The sequence below is a fragment of the Lygodium microphyllum genome, chromosome 17, assembly GCF_053477565.2.
Source record: "Lygodium microphyllum isolate KBCC chromosome 17, Lygodium_microphyllum_v1.1.10, whole genome shotgun sequence".
Classification (NCBI taxonomy): domain Eukaryota; kingdom Viridiplantae; phylum Streptophyta; class Polypodiopsida; order Schizaeales; family Lygodiaceae; genus Lygodium; species Lygodium microphyllum.
The window spans coordinates 22,579,136-22,596,151 of record NC_141151.1 but is presented as its reverse complement, the minus strand read 5'-3'; the positions used below and the strand labels follow the sequence as shown (position 1 = coordinate 22,596,151).

Below are 17,016 nucleotides of genomic sequence, written 5' to 3'. Positions count from 1 at the left end.
GAGACAGGAGCTGGATGTTGTTCCCTTTCATGGTTCCATCTACTTGGAGTTTTACTCTTCTACCAACATGGAGACTTCCCCTCCTGTGGTGGCAGATCGTGTAGCATCTCTCTTGATGCTATCATGGCGGTGTCTTCTATCCTTGCTCTTCTAGTAGGGATGCTTCATTATCTTCATCCACATGGTTCTCGGCACCACATAAAGACCGACATCATTAGGCTCCTCTTCCTTCTTCAACATCGACATCTAGGTTGAGAGGGAATTCCTACCCTTGTATTCTACAGCTTTTAGTACTTGTCTTCGATATTGGTTTTTCTTCCTTGTTGCATCTTCCCTATGCATTGCATGATTTCATCATCTTTGCACTAGCGCGCTTGGGCAAGTAAACAATTTTCCCACGAGGGACATTGTCCAATTGGCACTTGTTGCATGAGTATTCTTCAGTATGTAGTATACTATGTATCCCATTGTGTAGAGCACCAATGGACGGATCCTAAGTTGTTTCCATTGATGGATTACACCACTATCCTTCTTTACATGATACTTTATTACCTTTTCCTTATCATCGACATCAAAATCAACAAAAAAAGGTTCAATGTGATTACTTTTGTCTTTGTAGGGCTTGGTGGGCACCCTTTGTCTGATGCCTTGTCCTCTCTGGGGTGACTATTTGGACTCCCTTGGTAAGATGTCCATTGCCTTTGTAGTCTTGGTAGGCCATTGGGCAGCCGACGTGCACCCTTTGTCCGATGCCATGGTTGCTTTGGGGTGGGATGCCTTAGGATAAACATTGTAGGCCTTTTCTTTTAGGCTTAGTTTTGGGCTTGAGAGGGGGTATTGAGCTAGAACATGCTTTATAGCTGATTAGCATCTTTAAACAACGCCAAAACACACTCAATTCATGAAAAACACAAAATTGGTGCGTGGTTCGAGAGAGTTTTTGTGGTCTCACAAAACCCTAAAATTTGGGGCACCCTTCAATATCTATAAATAGATAGGCTGCCCAATATCAACCATCATTCTTTTGTACAGGTTTCTCACTCTACTATGCAGATTGCAGTCATTAGTCACCTACTATTTGTTGTTTAGCTATCACCGATTGCAACCATAGTTGTTAGGTACGAAAGGTATAGTATGATAAAATACGGTACTAAATGGTACCTTATGATTTTATAAGGTACAGTACGATATTACTACAAATTTTTTTAAACATGATTTAAAAAAAAATCATAAGTCATTAAATAATAGAATACATGTTTAAAGTGGAAATAGCCATTTCATTACAAAATAAGATGAATACATGAGGGTGACTATCGCGGTTGCATGGGCTGCGCAAAACATGCGATACAACTACAGTCTAGTGTATCATAGTGGCATTATACGTGTGGATACAATGATAGTAGATATAAAAAAGAGAGAGACCTATGAATCTATGATGAGGCATCACTATCATAGTGTATCATAGTGGCATCATGCATGTGGATACAATGATAGTAGATATAAAAAAGAGAGAGCTATGAGGCTATGATGAGGCGTCACTATCATCATCATCAGAACCAACTGAGTGCTCATCAAGAGATTCTGAAGATGACTCCTCGGCATTGGATGATGAGACACACTCATACTCATCCTCACTGATGAGGTTACCATCATCATCATCAAATGATGGCTCCCTAGGTGGCGGCTGTGTAGGTAAAGGGGTGCTGTCATCATGAGGCATAAGATGTGGGCTACTAGAGCCCCGCCTTACATATGTCTGCAAGCCACTCGAACCTTCCTCCTCGATGTTGGAGGGCGCCAAACGACCATACCCCTACTACCACGAGCACACTGACCTCGAGTGTCACTGGTATTTGCTGCTATAAGCTCTCTATAGAGCTCTGCAAAAGTCATCTCCTTCTCATCCACTTTTGCTGATGTACACTAGGAAGAGTGTCGCCTATCAACTTGAATGTATCAACATTCACCTACACAATGCACATAAGATTGTAAATGCTAAAGTCTAAATTAAAGTATAAACTTCAAAGTTTAAAACAAAATTTTTAAAAATTTATGGTTAAGTGTTTAAACTCTACTTGCTTTGGACTACCTATGCTCATCATAGTTCTCATCATGCATAAGTTAGTGCAGCAATAGACTAGCCACTCTACTATCGTGTGCTAAGCCGATTGCAAATCTTTGTGTGAATGGGAGAATAGGCACTCGAGTTTCACTCACATGTACCCAAAGAGCAATCCTAGGCAAGGACCCTCTTGGCTAAGGGCTGAAGGGTCTTCAATGCCTATCCAAAGTTTTGCCACCAAAATAAAGGCTTCGCAAGTGACTCTCTTCTCCAACAAGTGAGAGAAGCAAAAGCCACATGTCCTTGAAAGAGATAAATGTAGATTTTTGAGCATTAATGTGAACGCAGATATTACTCTCTTCTCATGCTGCTCTCTCTTCCATGCTTGATGTATGACCTATTTGGTGATGAAAATTGCTGTTTGGAGCCTTATCTATGGATCTGAACTGTTGCTGTTGGGATTTTGCTGATTGTGCATGGAATGCATGCATGCACGTTTGAATTATGCATGAAGGATTGCTGCTGTAAATCACTGAATTCACAATAGACATTTGGTGGTCTACAACAAGGGTGAATTACATGCAACATGACAAGGCTCGATTTGATATCCCTGAACATTCAAATCAAGGGGCAAGTTGAGGATTAAGGTTGCTGATTGTTGCAGACAGTAAATTGTTCTAGAATTATCAGACATTGTGCCTTGATTTGTTGGATTTGGGAAGATTTTAGTCAAAGGAACTTGGAGGGATTTTGAGTTCTTGGTAGGCTTGCCAAATTTTCTGAGCTTTGTCCTTTCTCTATTATATTCATCATCTTCTGGAATAAATATTAAAGAAATACTGCAAGTGGTGGCAAGGTTTGGGGCCAATCAGTGTTGGATTGTCTCAATTATGTGGTATAAGTGCTGAAATTGTTTATCTAATTATTATTCGCTCTTGTAATCAACTGTAGTTCAAGGATTCACTATCCTTCTCAAATAGAGAGGCCAGTCTCATGAAGCTTTCATCATAGGCATATCAGATGGAGGGAACTTAGGGTTGCCCATGGTCTTCTCAATCCTGTTTATCATTATTTTCTCTTCTTTTGCCGTTGTTAGACCAGGGCGGATGGTCTCCTATAACAAGAATAATTCAGGACAACCACTTTTTGATGGGCAGGCCTGGGTAGACTTTTACTGGGCAGTTTGTGTTGAGCTAAAAAATGCATTATAAACTAATCAGGTCTTTAAAACAGCGGCAAAACACGTAAATTGCCTAAAGTTTCATTAAACGATGTGCAGTCCCAAAGAGTGTCCATGTCCCATAAGCCAAACCCTAATTTTGGAGTATCCACCCATCTATAAATAGATAGGCTGCCCATCACTCAGCCTTATCCCTGGTTTTGTAGGTTACCCCAATTCTTCCTAGCCTCCATCCATTAGATGCCTCATTCAGGCTACTATCATGGTCATATCCAGCTATTGCTCTTTAGTTTGGTGACTTCTATAGTTTGCATTTTGCCCCATTTTGCTGATGTCATTATCATCTATAGCAAGTTGTTTTTGTGTTTTCAACACTTTTCTTCATCATTCTTTGCCCCAACTAGTGGTTGTTGCACTCAGGATCTCTTTGGTGGACGACACGCATGATATCTCCCTTAGCCCGCTACCATAAGAGCCATCAGCTATTGGACATCTCTTCCCTTGAGTATCTTATAAAACATTCATTCATTCACTTCAAAGTTCTCTCTCTTCTTTGTTTGTGATTTTTTTGCATTTTGCGTTTTGTGTTTGTGTTTGAATTCTCTATATTTTAGTTGTGGTTGTACACTTAGTGTTGTCTTTTGCAAACCCTAGCATATGTCCACATGGTATTAGAGTTAGTGCTCTTCTAAAGAGTTACGTGAGGCTATTGTGGATTTTGGTTTGTCCTTGATTACATTATACGCCATGTGCTGATTCACAATGGCTCAAACCACTTCATCTTTGGATCCTCTGATGTATCCTTAGACTACTCCTACAATGGAGGCTCTATTGGTTTTGATTCGGAGGACAGTGCCCCATCTACTAACCTTTCTTTTGGGGATCATTCACAGAGGTACAACTCTTCTTCGTCTCATCTATTTCTTCACACAAGGTACATCTTAGTTGTAGCACTCTGTTGACGAGACTCATCATCTCTTAGTTGAGGAAAGACTATCCACTCGGGACACAATGAAAAGTTCAAAACTCTTCACAATCAAGCCTAGTGGCAATAGTTCATACAATCCATTTTTGTGTCAGTGTGGTTACGCCTTCACTGCTCCTTGAGTTATGCACGGCCTGATTGTAAGTCACCTAGGTGACCCAATTCAATATTAGTATGGATTAGAAGAAAACACTTTATTTAGAGATGTTCCGCAAGGTAATGAGTAATCCTTTATCCTCTATTTCATTTCAACATGAGTTTGGTGCTTCTAATTCACCTTTACATTTCTTGCCCTCTCCTCTCACTTTCCCTTCACATTTAGATTCACCTACATTCAATTTAGACCCATACTTTAGACCTACAATAGGTTATCCGATCTTAGCTCATGTTGTCTTTGATGTAGATTTTGGTTTTAGGCCATCAATAGACACTGAGAGGCACTTCGCTTTGTACTTGGCAATGGCACCCATGCACTATGCACCTATAAGAGTGCATAGTGAAAGAGAATCACAAACACGGGGCGAAAAGGAGAAGAGAAGAGATGGTAGGAAGAGAAGAGAAATTTGCATTGAACAATGAAGGAAAGCTGAATACAATGAGGATTGATCAATCCCTGCATGCAGCCTAAGGCATTAGTAAGGGCATCGGATTAGGCTGAAGAATGATGACAGCACTTGTGATGGTGATGGAGACGGAGTGTGTAGCCAGCAATCCTCATTGGAGACGGAAAAAAACATAGCAATCTAAATGTGTGCAAACCTGTCAAAAGGAAGAATGATGTGTCCCCAGCCAGCCCATGGCTACAAATAGCCAAAGATGGAAAAATCTGGCCGACTGGTTGAACAACCACTAAATATGGCTGGATGAATGGAAATAAATGCTGGCAACAGCTCATAAATGCTGGCCGATTGCTGAAAAATGCTGACATGGCAGCAACATGATAGATTGCAGCCATTTGGGATTGGTCACAGCCAATCAGGGCAGCATAGGCTAATATGTGCTTGATAAAGACAAGAAATGCACACTAAAACCTGACTGGAAGAAGAAAAGCATGCTCTAGAATGAGTTGTCTCCTTTGTCAAAACACATGATAGACATGTCAGAGCTCCTAATATCCCTGCTTGACTCAGATTGAGGCTCACAGGCCGAAGAAGATGTGGATCCAAGAGTGATAGGAAGAGTACCAATGCTGATGAAGTCCGTCGATGTAGATTGTTGATGAAGAAGCTCCTCACGATCCCCCTCTAAAACACTAGGGACCAGAGAATCCACAGTTGCATCACTAATATTGCCAAAGTGCCCCCCAGACAAAGGTGAGGGTACTTCATCAAACATTTCTCCTTAGGATGTGTCCCCTTCTCATAGTGTGGGCATTTAGGGTTCTTTGAATTTGTGTTAGAGCCTAAAGAATTCTCCTGTTTCTCCTTCTTGGGCTTGGCCTTTGTTTTCTTCTCCTTCTTCTTTCCCCTTCTTGTACTCGTAGTAAAAGTTTTTGTGGGGTTAGGTCCATTGGCTACCTCTTTGAGATGCTTGTCATGCTTCAAGAAAAGTGGGGCTAGCTCCTCCCATAGAAGAGTCTCTCAAGTCCTCGATGTAGGAAGGTTGGTGTAGAAGACATATTGTAGAGATGGCAGCCGAGTCAAAAGAATCATGATCATATCCTCTGAAGATATCATTTTGCCAAGGGAGACAAGCTCATCCCTTATGTTCTCTAACTTGTTGATGTAATTCTTTATGGAAGGAGAGTCATCAATAGCAAGCATGCGTAATGTCTTCTCAAGAGTAATCTGGTGTGCAAATGTCTTCTAATGGTACAAAGAAACGAGCTTGTCCACACTTCCATTGCTTGTCACAATTTGTGGACGTGCACTAGGATAGAATCCTATAAGCTTTTAAAGAGGTAAGATTAAGCTCTAGAATTGAGCCGATTCCATAGAGCTGCATGACCCATTGTTGATCCCAGGTGGGGATCCTCCATGGAACGGGGAATAGGGTGGGTAACAAACTTCCAAAGATTGAAGGTCTCAAGAGTACATTCCACCTTACAGGTGTCAAGAGTACATTCCACCTTATAGGACCAAAGTAAATAATTTGATCCGTCCAAACAGTCTTCTTTGGGGAGAGAAGGAAGAACATGCACTTGCATTGACGGTGCCATCATAGCCTATAGGCATGCGAGGGCTAGAAGGACAGGCTGTACAGGAGACATGAAGAGAGGGGGGAGGAGATGGTTGCGCCGATTTGTGTGACCTAGAAAGAGAGGGCTCCCGGGCTGGGACCTCCAGTGATGGTGACAGTGACAGTGATGGTGACGGAGACGGAGTGTTCAGCTGGTAGTCCACATTAGAGATGGAGAAGAACGCAGCAATCAGAATGTGCATGAACCTGCCAAAAGGAAGAATAATGTGCCTCTCAGCCACTCCATGGCTATAAATAGCCAAAGATGGCCAAATTTGGCAGACTGCTAAAACCACCACTAAAAATGGCTGGCTGACTGGCAATAAATGCTGGTGACAACTCATAAATGCTGGCTGACTGCTGAAAAATGCTGAGGTGGCAGCAAGAGGACAGATCACGGTCAATTAGGGCAGCACAGGCTAATAGGTGCTTGACAAAGACAAGAAGTGCACACTGAAAACTGATTGGAAGAAGAATGATGCATGCTCTAGAATGAGCTGTCTCCTCTGTAAAACACATGACAGAAATGTTAGAGCTCCTAATGTCCCCATTAGGCTAAGATTGAGGCTCATAGGTATGAGATGATAGTGCATGGCATACATGACTGCTAAAAACACCTTCCCCATATCTGCAAGTGTATCACTCTCTTTCCTGTGGTCCTATCGTGTGGGAAATCCCCCTCCTATACACTATACCACCCTCCTCGATTACTCAAACACATGAATCCCTCCCCTTCTTGTGTTGTTTAGCTCCCTCCTTTAAGGACTCAAGGAGTAGACAAGAATCATGTAGCCACTTAGACCCAATACCATCTTCCTCGATTGATCCTAAACATGGACCACATTTGGATGTCGACGCTCAGTCTCTTTATTTGAAGGAAAAAGAGAAGTCTACTCATTGCAAAGACCCTCTCGGTATTACTTGCCTAAAAAGAATAGTTTTTGTGCATTTTTCCATGAACTTGGCCATATAGATGACAATTGTCACTCAAAGGCAAAGGGTATTAGATCGACACCCAAAATCACCCCATCCACAGCTAAGGGTATTCTACTTGCACGAAAGCTAACTCCAATATCAATTCCCAAATTAACCTCAGTCCCTTTTGGTAGTGGCAGTGCTACTCCAAGGTGGTTGAGAGGGGGTCTTCCAAGAGAGAGAGTGCGGTTTCTCCATTCCTTGGTATCTGTGTTCATTGGTGACTAGCTATTGGGGCGGTGGATCGTGGATCTCCCCCCTCAATTCGTGCCTCATGGCATCTCTAACTGGTTTGTTTGGTCATTATCTTCCCCTAGGCTAGATTTTTAGCATTCTAGGTCATCCTTAGGAACCTTAGGCTAGTTTTCTTTAGCCTTACCCATACTTTTACTTTTGTAAGTCTTCTATTGCACACTTACTTTTCTCATTACTTCCGTTGCATTCTAACACTCACTCGGCTCTCTTTTTCATTTAACACAACATCCAAAGCATCTCAATATGAATTATCTAGAGACTTGTATGTAGGTTTCTTTCTTGATCCTTCCATGTTGGGTTTTGTATTTCAGTTAGGACTAACATTGTAGGTTTGTTACGGGTCTACATGGGCGTAAGGTGTGGTTTTTTAGTTCCTGCCTTGGTATGTATTGTCTCCATCAACATAGAGACAAATATAGTATCTTTTCTTTCAAGATTGGGTCTTGATCATTTTTTTCCTTAGCATGTGTCTTTCTTTCCTTTCAATCGAGGTGTTTTTTTCATTTAACCATCCTTTACTACTCTCCTAGCTTGTTTATTTTTTCATGTCAGGTGGACTCCTACCTTGGTGGTCATGCCTTTTCATTCTTGGTTGGTATTGGAGCCCTCTCTCAAGGTCGAGTTTCAGGCATGCCTATGACACTTAGTTGGCATTAGGGCCATCTCCTGAGATCAAGTATGGGTACATTCCAACTGTCAGAGTGCGGCGAATGTAGAAGGGTATGGACAAGACTCATAGAAAATGAACACAAAAGAAAGGGAGAGAGAAAAGAGATAGAAGAACACAAAAATCTGCAATCAATGAATGCTGAAATGCAGAGGGTAGATATATAGGGGCTGTTGATGTATCTTCTCCAGCCGTATCTCTCCCACCAATACTTGAAAAGCAAGTGAGTGGGGCAGGTTGCCAAGTAGGCCTAAATAGGAGGAAATATATACAATAAAATTAAGCAGGTGGCTAGCAAAACTGGCCGATCTGATAAAAAGGCTGCTGACTACATCAATAATGAATTAAATAATCAGCGACTGATCCTCCAATTGCCACATGACATCATCGCTTGCCTGATGGAACTACTTTTACATTGTGCCTGCTGAAAATGCCCATTGACTGTGAAAATGCCCATTGTGCCTGCTGAAAATGCCCATTGACTGACATGAATTATGAATAATGCTCTCTGAGAGAACTGATTGCACCAGTGGTAACTTGAGAAACGCTAGTCTAGGGGATGACTGATCTCTAATACCCCCTCTCTGAGCCTGGATGTGTCATAAGGCTCAGGGATTTGGAGTGTTGTTGGAGAAGAAGCTGAGGAAGTGCCTTCATAAATAAATCTATGAGATTATCTTCTATCTTGCAGTAAACCATATCAATGGTCTTATCCAAGATCTTCTCACGAATGAAATGGTACTGAATCTCAATGTGCATCGACCTAGCATGTAACACTGGGTTTCGTGCCAAAGCAATGCAACTCTCATTGTTGTAATGAAGTGTTGTAGGACTTGAACAAGCTCTCCTTTTAACCTCTGAAGCCATACCATTTCATGTGTGGTAGAAGATGCTACTCTATACTCTACCTTTGTGGAAGAAAGGGAAATAGTAGGCTACTTCTTGCTACTCCATGAGATAACACTTGCTCCCAAAGTAAAACAATATCTTGTCGTTGATTGCTGTTGGTCATATCTCTAGCCCAATTTGAATCTGTCCAACATGTAAGAACCAAAGGTGAATCTCGAGCACCTACTGGATAATGAATATCAAGATCAGGTGTCCCCCTTTGGAACCGCAAGATCCTCATAGCAGCTTGCTAATGTACCATCTTGGGTTCACTCATGAATCTGTCCAATAGACCCACAGGAAAGCACAAATCAACCCGAGTGTTAAGAAGCCAAATCAAGGACCCAATCAATTGCTTGTAGCGAGTAGCATTCACCGCTAGAGAATTTGCAAGGGCTGCAGCCTTCGAGTTCAGATCCATAGGGGTAGAAATGGCCTTACATCCCTCCATCTCAAATGTGGCCTAAAGCTCTTGTACATATTGTTGTTGGGAGATGAAAATCCCCCTCAAAGTCTGGTAAATCTCATGGCCTTAAAAAAAATGAAGGCGGCCCATATCCGTCATCTTGAACACCTCATCTAGTGCCGCCTTAGTCTCCTTGACCTTAGGGGCATGGTCACTGGTTAAAATAAGATCATCCACATAAAGCATGAACAACGTGTGCCCTCCACTTGAGGTGTGATACCCCAGCTTCCCTTGGAGAAACGAGTCAATCTTCTTGTTCCAAGCATGTGGAGCCTGTTTGAGACCATAAAGGACCGTCTTCAACCTTACACTTGTCCATCTTATAAGAAAAAACTAGGAGGCTACTCAACATAGATCTCCTCTTTCAAATCACCAATTAAGAAGGCAGACTTTATATCAAGCTGATAAACCAACCATCTCCTATGATTGGCTAAGGCAAGAACAACCCTAATAGTTGCTATCCGAGTTGTAAGTGCAAAGATGTCATGGAAATCCACCCTTGGCTGTTATGCGAGGCCCTTTGCAGGGAGCTATACCTTTTGCTTATCCAGAGTACCATCATCATGATATTTGATCTTGAAGATCTATTCAACACCAATCACCTTTCTATGAATGGGCTGAGGCACAAGATCCCAAGTGCCATTCTGCTCAATAGCATTGAACTCTTGCTCCATAGCCTTCTTCCAATGCTGTGATTGCAAAGCCTCCTTCACGGAGGTGGGTACCCTATCTTGTATGGCACGGGTCATCAAACAATAGTTAGTATAAACAAGCTTGGTAGCATGTGCTTGGTTCCTTTAAGATTGCCGTGGACCATCTTGTAGCTACCATTCCTTAGGGACTTGCTCAATCCCGGAATCACGGAGTGTATCTCTTGCCCAATGAGGAGGAGGCCAGATTGTTCCTCGGTGTACACCATCTGTTGAAGTCTTTGAAACATCCACCGATGGTCTCTTAGTCGATGAAGCCAATGTTATCCTCATGCGAAGACGGAGCATCTCCACGAGGCGTAGGCTCCAAAGGTACAGTCATTGGCACCTAACTATCTCCTAGATCTCCAAGCATGGGGTACTCCTCACCCCCCTTTGAGGTTGGGACCTCCATGAATTGAATATCTCGACTCGTGTAGATATCATAGCAACATGGAACGGGAAACAGGAATGGGGGACGGGAACAGGGAATGCCATGATTTGCCATTCCATGTTGCTAAATAGTCACATGGAATAGGTATGGAATGGGTAAATAGGGATGGGGGACCCAAAACTGGCCATTCCATGTTGCTATGGTAGATATCTCGCTTAACGGGACCATACAATTAGTAACCTTGGGAGTGCGAGTTGTAGCCCACAAACATGTCTTCGGGAAGTGGCTTTCATTTATCACCTTGTGTCTTTGGGATGTGGACATAGGCGTCACACCGAAAAACCTTGAAATAAGAAACATTAGGCTTAGACCCAAAATACGCCTCATAGGGTGTCATATCAACAACGGCTGAAGTGGGGGATCGATTAAGGATGTGGATGGCAATAGCCATAGCCTCGGCCCAAAGACACCGAGGTGTTTGTCTATGCTCCATCATAGTGCGAGCTTGGCATCTCAATCACACTTTAGTTCTTCCACTTCAATATGCCATTTTCTTGAGGTGTGTTTGTGTTTGCAAACTCCTGGTGGATACCACGATCTGCATAAGAAACGAATTCTCCTCCCTTATCCGATTATATCATCTTTAGTTTCTGACTTGATTGGTTTTCTTAAAGAGTAACCAATCCTTGAAGTAGGAGAAGGTCTCTGACTTCAGCTACAAAAACAAGCCGATGTCATCTTGCTAAAATTGTCCACAATTAGCATGAAATACAAGCTCCCCTTTAGGGACTCAGTCCATATAGGTCCACACAGATTTGTAAAAACAAGCTCCAAGGGCGCAGAAGATTGCATTGAAGCCTTGCTGGGAATAGTATCACGATGCTATTTTCCACATGAATGCAAGACACACATGGCTTTTGGCTCACCACCTTGAACAAGCTATCCCCTAGAAGCCTTCTGAAGGTAATCATAATTTAGGTGGCCAAACCGAGTATGTCAAAGCTCGGATTGTGTCTAAGAGGTAAGAAGAAAAGAGATTAAGGCAGAAGGATATCTTAGCTTATAGACTCCATTATCCTTGTAACTGAAAGTAAGCACTTGTTTCGATCCACAATCAAGAATCCAAACAGAATCCTCGTCAAACTCAACCAAGAGGTTGAGGGCACAAATCTTGTGTACTGAAAGCAAACAGTAACCCAAGCTTGGCACATAAGCACCTCTGAAGTATGAGCGCTACCTTGCCCATTTGGAATAAGCTACATATTACCCCTCCCTTGAAGAGGGGTAGAAGAGCTATCGCCAATGAGAATATGTCCATGTGAAGGTTGCAAATGTGCAACACTTATTGTAGAAGTCATGTGCCGAGAGGCACCATTGTCAACAATCCACTCATGAGGGTGTGGGGCCGTCATCGTAGCAGCAGAAGCTCTAGGGATCGATTCCTTAATCACCTCTAAGTGAAGAAAGGCAACTGATGAGGAAGTAGCCACCGCTCCTGAATCCTTTGAAGACTTCTCCTTCTTGTTCTTGTCCTTCTTGTTGGGGCAATTCTTCTTCCAGTGACCTGTCTTGCCACAGACGTGACAAGTGCAATCCTTCTCTTTGTCCTCCTTCTTTTGATCCTTTCCCTTCTTTTGAGAGGATTGATCTATCAATGCCTTCAATTTGGAAGCATTTTGTCCTTTCAATTGCTCCTCTTGGTCCAAAACCATAGGAGCCAACTCTTCCCAACAAAGAGTCTTTGACCGCCTTGAAGCAATCAAGGCGGAGTAAAATGCATTGAATCAGGGCAATAATTGAGAAATAAGAGTTATCGCCATGTCCTTCGAGGTAACTGCTTTCCCTGCATTTTGGACCTGCATTTGCAATTGCCGAAGCTTATTGACATGCTCCCACATAGAAGAAGACTTGTTAGGACTCAAGGTCCGCATCTGAACCTCCAGAGACACTCGCTTCATCACGGTCATTTGATGGTATATTTGATCAAGCTTCGATGTGAGCAATGAGTGTTAGAGTGCAGGAGAGAAAGAGGAAAGGATGGATGCGGCCATTCAGTTTATCCCAATGCACATGTACCCTTATCAACTTGGCTTTCTTATCTGAAGAAATCTTGAAGGCATCACGAGTTGCGGGATAGATTGTAGCCTTGGTCACGAGCTCTGCCAAATCATAAGACTCCAAGATGGCAAGCACCAATATGTGCCATATGCGGTAATGGCTAGATGCAATAATTCTCTCCATTAAGCTTTCAATTTGAAGGAAGAGTCAATGACATGGGGACCTTATGGTCCATAATAGCTTGAAACTCCGTGCCAATTTTGGTTGACATTGTAAATAGAATGACCTGAACAAAAACAAGGGCAGTCCCCTTTGACTCCAGCATGGTGCCAATGCCTACTAGGGCTTCCTCCGTTCGTCCTCAAAGAGTTTCACCTATCGGAGGTGATGAAAACTCAACATTTGTAGCAAAAAGCCAAAAATGCAGCCGTTCCTCCATGAATAGCAAGGACTTGCAAAAAACAGCAACTTCGCTCCTTCTCCATGCACAACATGCTTACCGCAGCCTCCAAAGGCTGAAAACTCAAACTTTTGTCGTGATTAGGTCTGCCCATGATCAACGACCCCTTCTATGTTGCTCTGATACCACGTCAGAGTGTAGTGAATGCGGAAGCATATGGACAAGACTGAAGGAAAATGAATAGGAGAGAAAGGGAGAGAGAGAAGACACATAAGAACACAGAAATCTGTAATCAATTAATGCTGAAATGAAGAGGGGAAGATATACAAGGGCTGGTGGCGTATGTCCCTGAGCTGTATCTCTCCCACTAGTACTTGAAATGCAAGTGGGGTAGGCTGCCAAGTAGGCATAAATAGGAGAAAATAAATACAATAAAATAATGCAGACGGCCAGCAAATTGACCGACTTGATCGAAAAGTTGTCGACTACATCAGTAAAGAATAAAATAATGAATGACTGATCCTTCAATTGCCACATGGCATCATCGCGTGCCTATTGGAATTGCCCATACACTATTCCTGTTGAAAATGTATGGTGACTGACAAGAATAATGAATAATGCTCTCCGAGAGTACCTCCAAGAGAACAGACTGTATCAGTACTAACCCAAGAAATGCTAGTCCAGGGGATGATTGATCTCTAACAATTGCCTTGGTGGGTTGACTCTTGCCCCACTCTTCTAGTTGAGGAGTGTCAGGCCTTCCTTTTTCATCCATTAGATCCATTTGCATAGTGGATTGCTATCTAGGCGATTCTTGATTAGCATTGGAGCCATTTCTTGATGTTCAGATTCAGGATTGCCTACACCAATTGATCAGCATTGGAGCCCTCTCCAAGATTGACCACGGGCATGTTCCGTCTACCAGATGGCTGATTCCCCTTTGGCTATTTTGGCTAAGAGTTGTCAAGTCTATCTTCATCATGGTTCTTGAATACATGGTAGCCTTCATAGCAACAGTGGAATGTGTATGGTTGCATAGATTGTTAGCTGATCTTTAGATTTCATTGGAGGGTCCTATACCCGTTCTCTCAGACAGTCAGAGTGCTATTGTAGTAGCATGAAATCTTGTGTTTCATGCTTGCATGAAACACATTGAGATTCACTACCATTATGTCAGAGAGAGATCTTATGTAGGAGAGTTAAGCTTTATGTATGTTCACACATAGGAAAATGTTGTAGACATTTTCAAAGCTTTACCACTTGGGAAGTTTGAGGGTTTCCACAAGTTCTTGAACTTATTACTCTTTGGTGATTGATGATCTTTGTACTTTGTCACATCGGCATTGCAGAGGGGTGTTAGAATTTGCCAATTTTGGGCTGTTCCCAATGTAATTCGTGGGGTGTGTGGACACTTACTAAAGTGTCAAAGTGTGGTGTGTCTTAGGACTTCAAATGTGGTGACACTAGGCCCTAGAGTTAAGTTAATTCAACTCTAGTTAGGGTGTGGAAAGTTGGTTAGGTCAACCTTAGACCTTAGTTGTACTTTGTACTTTCATTTTATTGTTCACCTTTGAGCTAATACACTCTCTTCAGCTCACACTGTCGTCTCATGTTTCTCTCTCCTCGCCCAGCCAGTTTCTCACAAAGTTCAGTTGCCACACTTGGCTAGCTGATGTGAGGATACATGATTTGGGGGCAGGATATGTTCGCATATGGTCTTCTTAGAGGACCATTGCCGGTCAGTTTCTTACTCATCACGCAATGCTTCTTCTTTTGCTTCTAAGGAGGCATAGCCACTTACTATGCAAGGTTATCCCTCTCTCTCTGATCACTGCTTTTGCTTCCTACTATACAAAAGGCTAACTACCCTATTGGGTCATACTTGTGAAATCATTGTATAGGTACAAGTGATGTGGAAAGGGAGTAAAAAGGCAAAGTTCATGGAGAAGGTCTGATGTCTTTGTTGGAGAGCAAGTTGCATAGAAAAAGACCATTTTTGCATAAAGTAATAGCTTAATTGTGTGGTATCTGACCTGGAAGAATACTTCTGAGACTTTCTGATTTTGTGACGAACATTGCCAAAGTCTTGTTAAGTTTCAGAGTGATGCATGGATGAGACGATGACTGTGTTGCCATGAAACTTAAGGTTCAATAGAAAGAAGTTATTACAATCCATTTTAACTGGAGCACTCTGCTAGTGCAAACTTTTTTATTAAATTATTTGAACAAAATGCTTTGCTGTATGCCTTCAATAATTAAATGTATTGCATTTCATAATTTAACTTGAGATATCGTATATCAGCTTGAATGTTAACGTTTTGCAGAAGCAGATGCTACAGACAGCCTTGCAGGATACCCAAGCTGTCTTTGCATTCTAAGGGGGAACAATGACTCCTTAGTTTCAAGTTTGAAACCTTCTTCTGCTTTTATATTCTTCTGGGATTGCGTCAATATAGCTGCTATAATTTGCAGCAATAAATGCCTCGTGCAGTTGAGGCTTAAATGGTAAACCAAGGTGGATGCTAAAGTTGGCATTGCTGTTCTAAACAACTTCATCCGAGGGCATTGGACAAAAAATGTACATCAACTTTGTCTCATAATGGTTTTTTCACTTGAAATCATGTCTCAATAATGGCTTCCACACAATGCTGGAATGCCATTCACAATAGAGGGAGTTATACTGGTATGGGCTGCACAAGATGAAACAATTCATGATACATGATGCTTAAATGTATTTGCAGCAGAGAGGGATATGGTGGTATAGTGTCCGCCACTGAAGCTATAGCATGGATGAAGCACCGACACCATTCCCTAAACCATCATTTATAGAGAACCAAGTGATATCCTATGATTTAATGGGTCGTTCCTTCCTTTTTTGCCACAACCAAGATTTTTTTGTAGGACATACTCCTATTCTATACCAGGTTCCTAATTTTAAATTCTTTGCACAGCCTTCAAAGTCCTAAAGCCCAAATCTAAGTTTGTGCATTCAATATCAATCTGTATATATTCTTATAAGAATATTTTGAAACATTCACTGTTAAGATATTTTTTTTGGAATAGTGTAGCGGTATCATGGTTTAATTAATGGTCTTCTGGCACTTGTCAATTTTGTTTTTTGGAAACTTTAACTTGGTAAAGCAATTTTTTGAAAATAGGGTTTAATTCATATAATATGTGAATAGAAAAGAAGATGAAGTCCCTAGCTCCTTTGAAAGTTTTTCAATAACATTTTTTGAGTATAGAATTTGGCTATTTTGACCCTCAAAATGGGCTTAGAAGGCATGAAAACCTCGCAAGTAGGGCAAGCATGACCCCTTTTGTGTAGAGGACAACATTTGGATGTTGAGCACTTTAACTTGATAATATATCAACTTTTGGAGTTGAAGTTTTGTTGGCAACAGCTACCCCAAGTTATAAAATGTTACTCTCCACAAGGGAATATGTATCCATGAAGGATCGTTATCACCATCCTTCGTCAGATTTTTGAGCCATCTAAACTTATTTTTAGGATTTGATTAGCTAATTGATGTAAGAATGGTTTGGGAAAAAGTTTTAAGGAGCTAGGGATTGAAACCAACCTTCCACAATTCAAAGGGTAGTGAACTCTAAATGTGCACACAAATTAAATAAAACAAAAAATTCAAGGATTAAAAAAAACACACAAAGGGAGCTTAAAATGCTCTTTTTGAACACAAAGATATGTGTTGGCATCCCTTTAAGCATTTCTTCAAATTACTTGAGGATTCTCAAAATTGTTATACACATTATTAGTCATTTAGAAGCTTCTCATAACAAGTAAAATGCTCTTTTTGAATA

The 17,016-nt window shown here is 41.7% G+C and overlaps 1 protein-coding gene across 2 annotated transcripts in view; it reads left to right on the top strand.

The window, feature by feature from the left end:
- Positions 1-16,251, top strand: part of LOC148021680 (pentatricopeptide repeat-containing protein At2g33680-like) — a 41,224-nt gene extending 24,973 nt beyond the window's left edge. The window contains exon 3 of one of the 2 annotated variants that reach the window (XM_087697172.1): positions 15,522-16,251. The gene's annotated coding sequence lies outside the window, so the exon portion shown is untranslated. The remainder of the gene's footprint in view (positions 1-15,521) is intronic. The other variant, XM_087697171.1, reaches the window with a different exon arrangement.
- The last annotated feature ends 765 nt before the right edge of the window (positions 16,252-17,016 follow it).